At 45.1% G+C, this 12,335-nt stretch overlaps 1 pseudogene; it reads left to right on the plus strand.

Moving 5' to 3' along the window:
* Positions 1–12,335, plus strand: part of LOC141094159 (uncharacterized) — a 44,668-nt pseudogene that overhangs the window by 11,819 nt on the left and 20,514 nt on the right.

The raw sequence follows: 12,335 nt of genomic DNA on the forward strand, positions 1-12,335 counted from the left end.
TCGCTTCCTCAAACTCACTGTGGACAAATCTGAACTAATCATCTTTCCCCCATCTCACAGATCTTCCTTACCCAACCTTTCTATAACAATTAACAACATCATGCTTTCCCCTGTACCCGAGGTCAGCTGCCTCGCAGTAACCCTTGACTCTGCTCTGTCCTTCAAACCGCACATCCAAGCTCTCTCCACCTCCTGTCGCCTCCAGCTCAAAAATATTTCCAGAATCCGTCTCTTCCTCAACCCTCAATCTACTAAAATGCTTGTGCATGCCCTCATCATCTCCCGCCTCGACTATTGCAGCATCCTTTTCTGTGGCCTCCCTGCTAACACCCTTGCACCTCTCCAATCCATCCTCAACTCTGCCACCCGACTAATTCATCTCTCTCCTCGCTACTCCTCCGCTTCTCCCCTCTGCAAATCTCTTCACTGGCTCCCATTCCCTCAGCGTATCCAATTCAAATTACTAATACTGACCTACAAGGCCATCTACAACTTGTCTCCTCCATACATCTCTGAACTAATCTCCCGATACCTTCCCTCACGTAATCTCCGGTCGTCCCAAGACCTCCGTCTCTCCTCCACACTTATTCGCTCCTCACCCAACCTCCTTCAAGACTTCTCTCGAATAGCCCCCATCCTCTGGAATTCCCTGCCCCAACACGTCCGGCTATCAATCACACTCGGATCCTTCAGACGGAACCTGAAAACCCACCTCTTCAGGAAAGCCTACAGCCTGCAATGATCCTAAGTGCACAGATACAAGCACCTCGTTCCACTAGCGGGCACAAGCTGCCACTCATGCTCATTCACTTTGCAGGACCTGCACCACTATTTGTTCTGCACAGGGCAATCATCTTAACCTTGCCTGTTAGTATTGGCATGCTGTAAGGTCAGCATTTAGCGGTCATTCCTAACTTATATTTTATCCCCCTCCAATTGGTATTTTATTTTAATTTCCAACTATTGTATTATTTTACACCAGAAACAGGCTGCAACAATCCAATTTTAGTGCCTGAAACGGCTTCATTTACAGCACGTATTTTATGTTGCTGATACATTCAAGTGAGTAAATTAAGCCCGGTTCAATTTGCCTTTTTTTTTTTTCTTCTTTTTTCTTCGAAATGCAACAACAGGTTTACTTCTATTGTAACCCTTCATTATTTATTTAGCAGTTTTGGCATCCAAATGAAGGGCAATATACGTCTATAAACAAGGTGAATAATTTCAGGATACTGCTATACATCCACCATCACATGTTTTTTTCATATACTAACAAGTGAGTACCCAGTTATATATTCTTTATTTCCCAGTATAGCGTGGTGTATCTCTTTTCTAAATAATAATAATAATCACAATAGAATGGACTTTGAGAGTACTAGTGAGGTCCTCCTCATCAATCAACTGGGAGCTAAGAGGAGCCCTGAGGGGCTGTAGCAACACATCCCAGCCAGTATGCTCCCCACAGGGGATAATGGGACTTCCCATAGTGGTTTGCTGGTGAGTGCTTACTGCCCTCCGCGCACATCTTCCCGGCGTGGAGAACAGTGAGTATTCCAGCAGCTGTCCTCGGCAGCTTATAAGCAGTGCATGACATCACTGCCATGCTCTGATTGTAAGCATAAAGCAGCTGCTGGCAACGGAGCAAGACACGGCAATACCAAATATGTATATTTTTATGTTTGTTTTTTTCTGATGGGGGCCATGTATACCAGGATGGGGAAGGGGGCCAATCAAACGAGGATAAAGATGGTGCCATGCATACCAGGATGGAAATGGGGTCTCTGCATACCAGGATAGGGATTTGGGCCAATGGTGGCGTCTGGGAAATCCCATCCCAGGCTGGTGCGGCATGTTCGTTGGTGCTCAAGGGTGCAGGGGCTCTCCTGACAATTTGTGAAAGTCCGGAGCCCCGTACATCCCCACTGCTGCGATGTGGTGGACTCCGGTTAACAGAAATAAACACTTGAAATAGATCACTCTGTAATTTGTCATTCTAATTTACTGAGATAATGACTTTTGGATGATCACTCTGTAATGACTCTATATAATGAGTTTCACTTTTTGCATTGAAGAACTGAAATAAATTAACTTTTTGATGATATTCTAATTTTGTGAGAAGCACCTGTAGGTGACATTACTAATATATGGGGGCACATAGGTGACATTACAAATTTTATTTTTTATTTTATTTTTTTCCCTCTTGAAGTTGGGGCCCAATTCCAGCTATTGCTGTGGGATCTGTGATTTCTATCTACTCCACTGTGTATAGGATAATAGAGTATAATAAAGGAGTTATGGACATGACTTAAATAACATTGTGCAGTGACTCTGTTTTCCCTATAGCGATGGATATTTCTGGCTGATAAAACTATGATTTTTTTTTCACGTTAAGCCTTTTTTAAACCCCTCTGATTAGTGTGATAATACAACATACAAGCCTCTGATGGCTCCGGTGACTCACTGTACTACTGTAGTGCCATGTATCATGGCTGAATGGTCATTTGGCAGATGGATATCTCTCTCGACTCCTCCCTACACTACACACAAATATTCCAGCTTTCCTTGGGTCTGTATTAGAGTGTCGCTGTAATGATCCAGGCTGGGTTTTGAGTCCTGTTTTCCCTTTTTCCTGGTCTAGTCATGTCAGTGGGTTAACCTTTCTCAGCCTCAGTCTGGGTTCAGGTTGGCTATTTATCACCGCCGCTCCCTGCAGGTGATGTCAGTTATAGTCTTGCCTAGGGCTGCTGTAGTTGACTCCGTTTGCTCTGATTTTTCCTGCTGTGCTTACCGTCTGAACCCATCTCTGTTTCCCCTATTCTTGTCCTGACTCAGTGTTCCCCTGTAAGTGTCTTTGACTCCCTGGCTCTGACTTGTCTTGTACCTGGACTTGCTTCTGTCTTTTGTCTTTGGCTTACCCGCTCCCGATCGGCTCTGACCTACTGGCTTGCCTCTGATTTCGCTTTTGCTCCTCTTCTTTTGTACTGCACTCTTCATCTGTTGCCGATACAGCTGGTCTGACTATTCTGGTGTCACTTGGTGGTAGCTTTTGCTGCTGCATTGCAGGCCTGCTGTTAGAATCTGCTCAGTTTGTGACTATCCGCCATTTTCTTGTAGTGTTCTGGCTGCTGGTCTTTTTCCCCTGGTGCTGGGTTTGCCTTTGGTCAGGTGATTGTATCACCCTTTATTAACCTGCAACTGTCTCCCATTCCTTGCTGGACAACAGTGTTAACCCGCTTGAAGTCTGGCTTGGAGCCTTGCTTTGCATTTTGTGTGTTAATTTATAGTGCAGTTCTGGGACCTCTGGTTCTGCTAGTCTTAGTTTCTGTTTTCAGTTTGTTTCTGCAGCCTTCTTTGTGTTTTCTGTTAGGAGAAGACCCGTTTTTGTACCCAGTCCTCATATCTTTCAAGGGACCCCCTTCCCCCTATCTATAGGTCTTCACTTGAGATTAGCCTAGGATTGTCGGTGGGTCTATTCACAAGGAATGGATCGCCCACTCCATCGTAGGGCATCAGCCTAGTCACAGTGCAGGGTCAGTTTTCCCCCTTCTACCATAGTCCTGTGCTGCAGAACCGTAACACCTGCCCTGGGAGTGTGCAGTCCTTCCTCCACTCTCTATTGCCATCTAGTGGAGTCTGCACATACCTGCATTGCAGTGGCATGATAGTCGCCTCCAGATTCCTCTAGCAAAGGATTTTCTACAGGAAGAACAAACGGATTATCCTCTGAAGTTCAGGATGCCAGATCCTTCTCTGCCCTGACATCATCTGTCGGGAGGCCCCCAAATACGTTATATGGTCGCCCAAACCCCCCGAAATCAGTGCTTTCGTGTAACTTTAGTCTAGTGTGTATGGGGGCGATAAAAGGTAACTTATTGGATGCTGCCTCTGGCCCGGCCTAATAGATCTTCATACATTACAGCCCAGACACCATTATTAAACATTGTTATAACGTGGCACTGTGACACTACTAGTATGGTGCTCAAGTAGGGTCCCAGACCAAATGTTGATCTAAAGATACTTGGCGCTCAACTTTTGAAGATTTGAGGTAATTTTAATGCAGTCAAAACTGTAGTACAGTATCCTGACGTTTCGGTCAAACAGTGACCTTCATCAGTGTAATAACAATGGAAACAAAGAATGCAAATGAAATAAATAATGAAATCAAACATAATAGAATAAAACATACCAATAAAGAGGATAAGAAAAAATGTGTGATCTTGTAAGTCACACGGAGAGTGGTAATCCCTCAAAACTTGTAACATCTCAATAATAGAGAGATAAACATAGAATAATGCTCCATATTTATATCTGGAGGACACATGTTATTCTGCTGTCTGGTGCGGTGTATTAAGGGGAATGAGACCCCGCGTCTCTTTGCATCCTGCTAAACAAATAAGTTGGTGTAAGTGGCAGATTGGTTTTATTAGGAGTGATTATTCTGGGACACCCACCTATGAGGTTATTACTGGCTTCACAGAATTAGGTGACCGTTTGGGTTTTTTGAAAAAAGGATGTGGTCTATGATATAATAGAGAGCATTAATGATATGATCTCATTATATGCTAGGTAAGGAATATGACCATAACCTTTAAGTCAGAGAGGCACTGTGTGCCATGGAGCATCCGCTGTGCTCCCTGTTACAAGTTGTATCTGTGATATAAAGGTAAGGTAAGTAACTGACGTGTCCGCATTAAAGATGTATGTTAGCGTGGCTGGTCTGGAGCTGGAATCTCCAGGAGTGGACCCTCTGAGCCGTGGCACTGAGGGGCCCCGGGCGAGCTGCCAGGTGGAACCGACCCCTATACAGGGACCGTTAGGAGCAGGCCCAGGGGTTCGAGTACCACGGTAGCCGGTACCGAGAGGGATGGCTCAGGATGGACTGGAGTAGGATTGTGGGACTGAAGAGTAGATGACAGAACAGAGCTGGAACACAAGGGACAGGAGTGGAGTAAGACTGTAGACTGGAACGTGGAGGGATGGCTGGAGCAGGAGCACAGGAGACAGGATTAGAGGAGGACGGAAGGGCTGGAGCAGGATGGAACTGGAACACCGGAGGCAGGACTGGAGTAGGACGGAAGGACTGGAGCAAGATGGAACAGGAACACCGGAGGCAGGACTGGAGTAGGACTACAGGACTGGAGCAGGAACAGGAACACTGGAGGCAGAACTGGAAAAGGACGGAGGGACCACTGGAAGCAGGACTGCGGAACACAGCAGGGAACTCGGATAACAGGACTCAGAGGCTGCTGCAGGGAGCAGACGAGAACGGGACTGCAGAGAGCACACAATGAAGCGAGGCCCAGTGTGCTAGGAAACACAACGATCAGGCGCCTCCCTCAGGGGAAGCGGCCTGATATGCCCCTGTCTGGTCTGCCATTGGTCAGGGGGTGCTTCCGGGTCAGGGCATAGCCGGAGCACAAGAAGCAGAAGGGAGGCGCAGCTGCGGCCTATGGCGCATGCGCAATGCATGCAAAGACGCCGTCGGCCGCGTGCCTGTCAGAGGTGACTGCCGTGGCTGTCGGCCGGCGAGGGGCTGCGGTGTGGGAGCGATGGCCGGGTGAGTATGCAGAGACGGCGTGACAATGTAGCGCTCGTGTCAGAGTTTCAGAACATACCGGTTTTAGTAGAGTGGAGCTTTGTGCGTTGTCTAACGTGGTATCCACCGCTTGTTGTGGAGGCATGTATGTCAGGACATGATAGTTATATCGGTGAGGGGCGGGGATAACCACCATGTGGTACCTATTGCGTAGGAAGGCTAAAACGGAAGTGAGGTAATCCGGAAGCGTCAGTGCGTTCCAATGGGCAGAAGTGCTCAGTTAGTGCATTGCACGGGTATGGATTCAGCCGCATATGCATTCCAGAGACCAATTTGGATGCATGCCACTTATTAGAAAGTGAGACCAGAGTTGTTTCCCATAGAGAAGGGTGAAATTTTCGCACATTGGTCTTCGTGGGTACAGGCAATTTCAGAAAAAGCAAGCTGGTCAAATGTAATTGCATTTCATGAGATGATGAACACAGACAGGTATTTATATATGTAGACTGGTAATACAATAAATTGGTTTGATAAGTAGAGGCCAAAAAATATCTTCCGGTTGAGGTGCCACCTGCAGGTCATTGTGTCTTTCTGCAGGTTTATGAAAATGAAAGTTTAAACTGTATTTAGTGATAAAATGTTGAATGTGTGGTTAGTTTAGCTCTTTTCTTGCTGAAGGAAGCAAGTTTACTTTTCAAATGATGTATCATTTGTGTGTGTGGGGCAAAGTAATCAGCGAAGAAGCAGTGCTTGTTTACAAATGTGTTTGCATATGTGACTCTCCTGCAGTGAAGTGTGCAATCCTCCAATGTGCCTGAAACAGGCTGGGCAAGCACTTGGGCAAGCTTGAAAGACCCCAAGGCAAATGTTTGGATTTGTCTGTGATGTTTGTAAGCAGCTTTGTGGTAGTGTGCTGCCACCTGCAGGTAATTTGACCTTTCAAATGGTGTATCATTTGTTTGTGTGGGTGAAGTATGAACGGAGCAAGTGTGCATTTCAATAGGCAGTGCATGTTTACAAATGTGTTTGCATATGTGCCTCACCTGCAGTGAAGTGTGCAGTCCTCCAATTTGGCTAAAATAGGCTGGGCAAGCAGTTTGGCAAGCTGGATAGCCCCCAAGGCAAATGTATGGATTTGTTTGTGATGTCTGTAAGCAGCTTTGTGGTAGTGTGCTTTCGGGTACTGTGGTGCCACCTGCAGGTCATTTTTCCTTACTGCAGGCTTATGAAATTAATGTTTCAACTGTATTTTGTGATCAAATCGTGGATTTGTGGTTTGTTTGGCAATTTTCTTTCTCAAGGAGGTAAGTTTACCTTTCAAATGGTGTATCATATATGTGTGTGGGTGCAGTATGAACGGAGATACAAAGGAATCACTGAAAAACAAGTAATAGAATTGATTGTTGGAGTCAATTTTCTTTAGAAACATTTTCATTTCTGTTTTTATTCTGATGTTTTTCTTGTAGTATAGGAAAGCCTAAGGCCAGAAATAACCCCATAAATCACTATACATGGAGACTTTGGGATCAGATCATTTCTGTCCGTTGTGTTTGTGGGAAAATTTTTTTTATTAAAGCCTCAAACTTCCGTGTGTGAATCAGACCTGAGATTTAACGTGATAGAAGATTCCAGTGCGGGGAAGACGGGAAACATTCATATAGACGGCCGGTGGGGATGGAGTCAGTGACGGACTCTGGCCAAATATGTTTCTAGAGCCGTAGTAGAAGATGTAGATGTCGTCCTCCTCATGAAGTAGTTATTCCTCCTGTCCCGTGTAATGAATATCTCCTGCAGTATTGCTAGTGCCGATTCCAGTGTCTGTAAATGAGACGAGAATTAGCGTTATGGAAGATGAGTCTATGAGAAACGTATTCAGCTGCCGACTCTGAGGAAGAAACTGCTTGTTGTCTGTGGCCTAAATATATAGGTTTTATTAGTAGATGTAAAGAAGAAAACTAAATACTGTAAAATAATAAATCTCCTCATATGTTTCCCTTATTATCTCCAGTAATTGTATTATTACACAGGATTTTTATGATGTTACATCGGCTCATCTTCTCATTCAGGTCTCTACAATATCGGATCCTCTCAGTGAAGATCTTCTATGAAAGAGAATTTTCCTGATTTACGCATCAAGGATGGATATGGACAGAGACAAGATGGCGGAGAGGATGTTACACCTCACCCTAGAGATCCTCTTCCAGCTTACTGGAGAGGTGAGAGATCCTGATGACGCCACATTACATCATTCTTATCTATGGGAATAACAGATGGACAGAACTGGAGAGGTGAGGACTCTGGAAATGTCTGTAGTGAGATTTATTAATGTGTCTCTCCATAACCAGGATTACACAGTGGTGAAGAAGACCTCTAGTGAGCGCTGTCAGGGCCCTGTGTCTGTAGGATGCAGAAGACCCCTGAGCCCAATCACAGGACTTCCACATCACCCCCTGATACATAAGGACATCAATGACCAGAAGATCCTAGAACTCGTCTACAAGATGATTGAGCTGCTGACTGGAGAGGTGACACTGCTGGGAATGTTGGGACATTACACAGTAATGCTATGAAGGGATCAGGGGAATGACGGTATCATTGTATGTGTCAGGTTCCTATAAGGTGTCAGGATGTTGCTGTCTATTTCTCCATGGAGGAGTGGGAGTATTTAGAAGGACACAAAGATCTGTACAAGGACGTCCTAATGGAGGTTCCCCAGCCCCTCACATCACCAGGTAATAGACAGAAATAAATACAGACGGCCTATAATTATCTGTATGTAAAGAATGAATTCAGTCCCTGTATGTGTTTCCTCCAGATCTATCCAGTAAGAGGACAACACCAGAGAGATGTCCCCGTCCTCTTCTTCCACAGGACTGTAAACAAGAAGATCCCAATGTTCCTCAGGATCACCAGGTAGATGGAGAGAAGGTGTCATGAGATCTCCCCTATGATGTGTAGATGGCTGTGAAGGTCTTGTGCTCAGTCTTGTTTTATCCACCAGTATTATATGTTTTATACTTGTGTAATGAGAGCGGTGGAGATGGCAGGATTAGAGCTGATCATAGATGTGACTTCTCCATCTGTCTGTGACTTTTACAATATTTGTTTCAGGGTGAAGATCTGACCCATATTAATACTACAGAGACATATGTGAGGGGTGATGAGCGGTGTAAAGAGGAGATTCCTACATATGACTACCCAGGTGAGTAGTGACCACTAAATGCAGAGAAGTCACAGATTCTACTCAGTCACCAGCTGTGGCTGCTTTATCGGTGGTGTAGTCCGGCTGTATTACAATCGTGTGAATACCATTTTGTACCTCTGCTACCGCCCGGTTTTGACTTGGACTCCTGACTACACTTTCTGTTCCATTTATTAATCCCTTCCTGACGACCGTCCTGCTCTGGTGCGCTGCTCTCATAGGCAGCTACCCCTTGGGCTCCGCTGTAATTCCAGATCCCTGTATAGGGGTAAAGTGTCTCAGGGTGCTGTCTTACTTGCAGCTCAGACTCACTCCAGGACGTCACAACACCATTCTAAGCACTGTACCCCTCAAGGTGCTCAAAACCACATTCAAGAAGTTTATTAACCCTTTAGGAACTTCACAGGAATTTTTGGAATGTTTTAAGAAAAATGAACATTTAACTTTTTTTCACAAAAAATTTACTTCAGATCCAATTTGTTTTATTTTACCAAGGGTAATAGGAGAAATTGGACCCCAAAAGTTGTTGTACAATTTGTCCTGAGTACGTATGCAAGTAAACCACTGTTTGGGCACATGGCAGAGCTCGGAAGGGAAGGAGCGCTGTTTGACTTTTCAATGCAAAATTGGCTGAAATTGAGATCGAACGACATGTCATGTTTGGAGAGCACCTGATGTGCCTAAACAGTGGAAACCCCCCACAAGTGACACCATTTTGGAAGGTAGACCACCTAAGGAACTTATCTAGATGTGTGGTGAGCACTTTGAACCCCCAAGTGCTTCACAGAAGTTTATAATGTAGAGCCGTAAAATTAAAAAAAAAATCATATTTTTTTCCACAAAAATGATCTTTTCGCACCCAATTTTTTATTTTAATTGTCTGGAATTGAGATAAGATGTCATGTCGCGTTTGGAGAGCCCCTCGTGCCTAAATAGTGGAAACGCCCCAATTCTAACTCCAACCGTAACACCAACACACCCCTAACCCTAATCCCAACCCTAATCCCAACCGTAATTCTAACTTTAGCCCCAACCCTAACCCTAAATTTAGTCCTAACCCTAGCCCTAACCCTTACCCTAATGGGAAAATGGAAATAAATACATTTTTTTATTTTATTATTTTTACCTAACCAAGGGGGTGATAAAGGGTGGTTTGATTTACTAATTATAGTGGGGTTTTAGAGCGGGTTTTTATGTTTGGCAGCTGTCACACACTTTATTATTGCAAGAAATAGTTTTTGCATCACCACATTTTGAGAGCTATAATTTTTCGATATTTTGGCCCACAGAGTCATGTGAGGTCTTATTTTTTGCGAGACGAGTTGACGTTTTTATTGGTACCATTTTCGGGCACGTGATATTTTTTGATCGCTTTTTATTCCGATTTTTTAGGACGCAGAAAGAAAAAAAACCCAGCTTTTCAAGAATTTCTTTTGGAGGGTGCGTTTACACCGCTCTGCGTGTGGTAAAATTGATAAAGCGTTTTATTCTTTGGGTCAGTACGATTACAGCGATACCTCATTTATATCATTTTTTTATGTTTTAGTGCTTTTATACAATATAAACTATTTTATAGAAAAAATAATTATTTTTCCATCTCTTTATTCTGAGAGCTATAACTTTTTTACTTTTCTGGTGATGGAGCTGTATGGTGGCTTGTTTTTTGCGGGACAAGATTTTTTTTTTTTTGTATATATTCTTTATTTAGAAAATGTTCAATAATATAACATGAAAGGAAAAAATGGTAGCTATTTTCCAGAAATAGTAAAAGAAAGAAAGAGAGAAAAAAAACCCAATCATAATAAACCACAACGATAACACTACAAGGCTGCGGATTTGCGAACCATAAGGGTTATAAGAAGAGTTTAAAAAACAAGGGGCAGTGGTGGGGAGGGACACGGGATTGAAAGGGGAGGGTAAGTAGTCAGGAAAGTCCTGCTTAAAACATAGAGCAAAAAAAGAGGAAAAAATATTCAGCCTAATATTCAGTGGTCCATGTAGTCCATAAGCGGTCTGATGCCAGGAGATGTCCAGTGCGGTTCAACTGGCGTTATAAATCCAAATCCAAAGGAAAAAAGAGGGGGTCTCCAGCACCAAAATTAGTGAAAAAAGGTTTTAAAATCATATTAATAAGCCACCATGACAGGCAAGGCTACCTTATCCATTTCAGACAGATATTACATGTCCTTAGTCATAGGTACCGTATTTTTCGGACTATAAGATGCACCGGACCATAAGACGCACCCCAATTTTCAGAAGGAAAATAGGGGAAAAAAATAATGTGTCAAATGGGGGTCCGTCTTACAGTCTGAATTCAGCTTACCTGGGCAGTGATCCGGCACAGGTGGAGGAATGGTCACAGGGGTCCTTCAGTGGTCCAGGCTGGTGCGGTGGCGGCGGCTCTGTGCTAGGGCAGGTGGTGTTGTGAGTTCATTTTCCCCTTCACCATTGAGGTCTGATGAACTCCCTCTTCTGGTGAAGGAAGGTAGTGAGGCTGATTACCAAGCACCTGTGCAGGATGATGATGACTGGGTGACTGGAATTGCTGACTGGATATAAGGCAGCCGACGCCCTTCTGCCTTGCTGGTGATCTCTCTGAGGGATTCTAGGAGACGAGTCTGATTCCTGCTCCTCAAAAGCTAAGTTTTCTGCTCTCCTTTTTGCATTTGTGTTTTGGTTTTGTTTTGCCTTGTTTTTCTGGATCTCTGCCATTCCCTGCTGGGGTGAGCTGAATTCCTTTTTGCTCTTTCTTCAGAAAATACCTGAGTACTGATATAGTCTTTTTGAAGCCTAGCGTCTTCAGGGCTTTTTTCCCTATCAGTCTGTTGGCTCTTGTTTTGAGAGGGTTTTTTGGCGGATTGCAGACAGCAGCATTTCTATCCTTTCCTATTTAGTTAGCTTGGGCCCCATCATTTGCTCAGCCTATCTTTCTATCTGTGTGAGTGTTTTTTCATCTTGCTTCACCATCATTATATGTTGGGGCTGCCTATTGCTTTGGGGTCTGCTCTGGGGCAGGTTAGATTTCCCTATCTGTCTTTAGGCTATTTAGTTCTCCGGCTGTGATCGAGGGGTCTAGGGCATCGTAGGAACCCCCCCGGCTACTGCTAGTTGTTGTTGATAGGTTCAGGGGTCTGCAATCCGATAGCTGCCAACTTCTCTGGTTTTCTGGACTTAGCTAGTATTTCTGTTTTTGCCTCCTATGGTGACTCATTCATAACAAGGTGGGCTGTGCTGGGGCAGGTTGGTTGTGCTGGGGCATCTGGGCTGTGCTGGGGCAGCTGTGCTGGGTCAGCTGGGCTGGGGCAACTGGGCTGGGGAAACTGGGCTGGGATGTGCTGGGGCAGCTGGGCTGGGGCAGGTGGGCTGTGCTGGGGCAGGTGGGTTGTGCTGGTCTGGGGCAGCTGTGCTGGGCTGGGGCAGGTGGGCTGTGCTGGGGCAGCTGTGCTGGGCTGGGGCAGGTGGGCTGGGGCAGCTGTGTTGGGGCAGGTTGGCTGTGCTGGGCTGGGGCAGGTGGGCTGGGCTGGGTCAGCTGGGCTGGACTGGGGCAGGCGGGCTCTGTGGGGTGAGGGTGGTGGCGGGCTGTGCTCCGGTGCAGGG

Source organism: Dendrobates tinctorius, unplaced genomic scaffold (assembly GCF_039654945.1).
Source record: "Dendrobates tinctorius isolate UK_male_01 unplaced genomic scaffold, ASM3965494v1 ptg000063l, whole genome shotgun sequence".
NCBI lineage: Eukaryota > Metazoa > Chordata > Amphibia > Anura > Dendrobatidae > Dendrobates > Dendrobates tinctorius.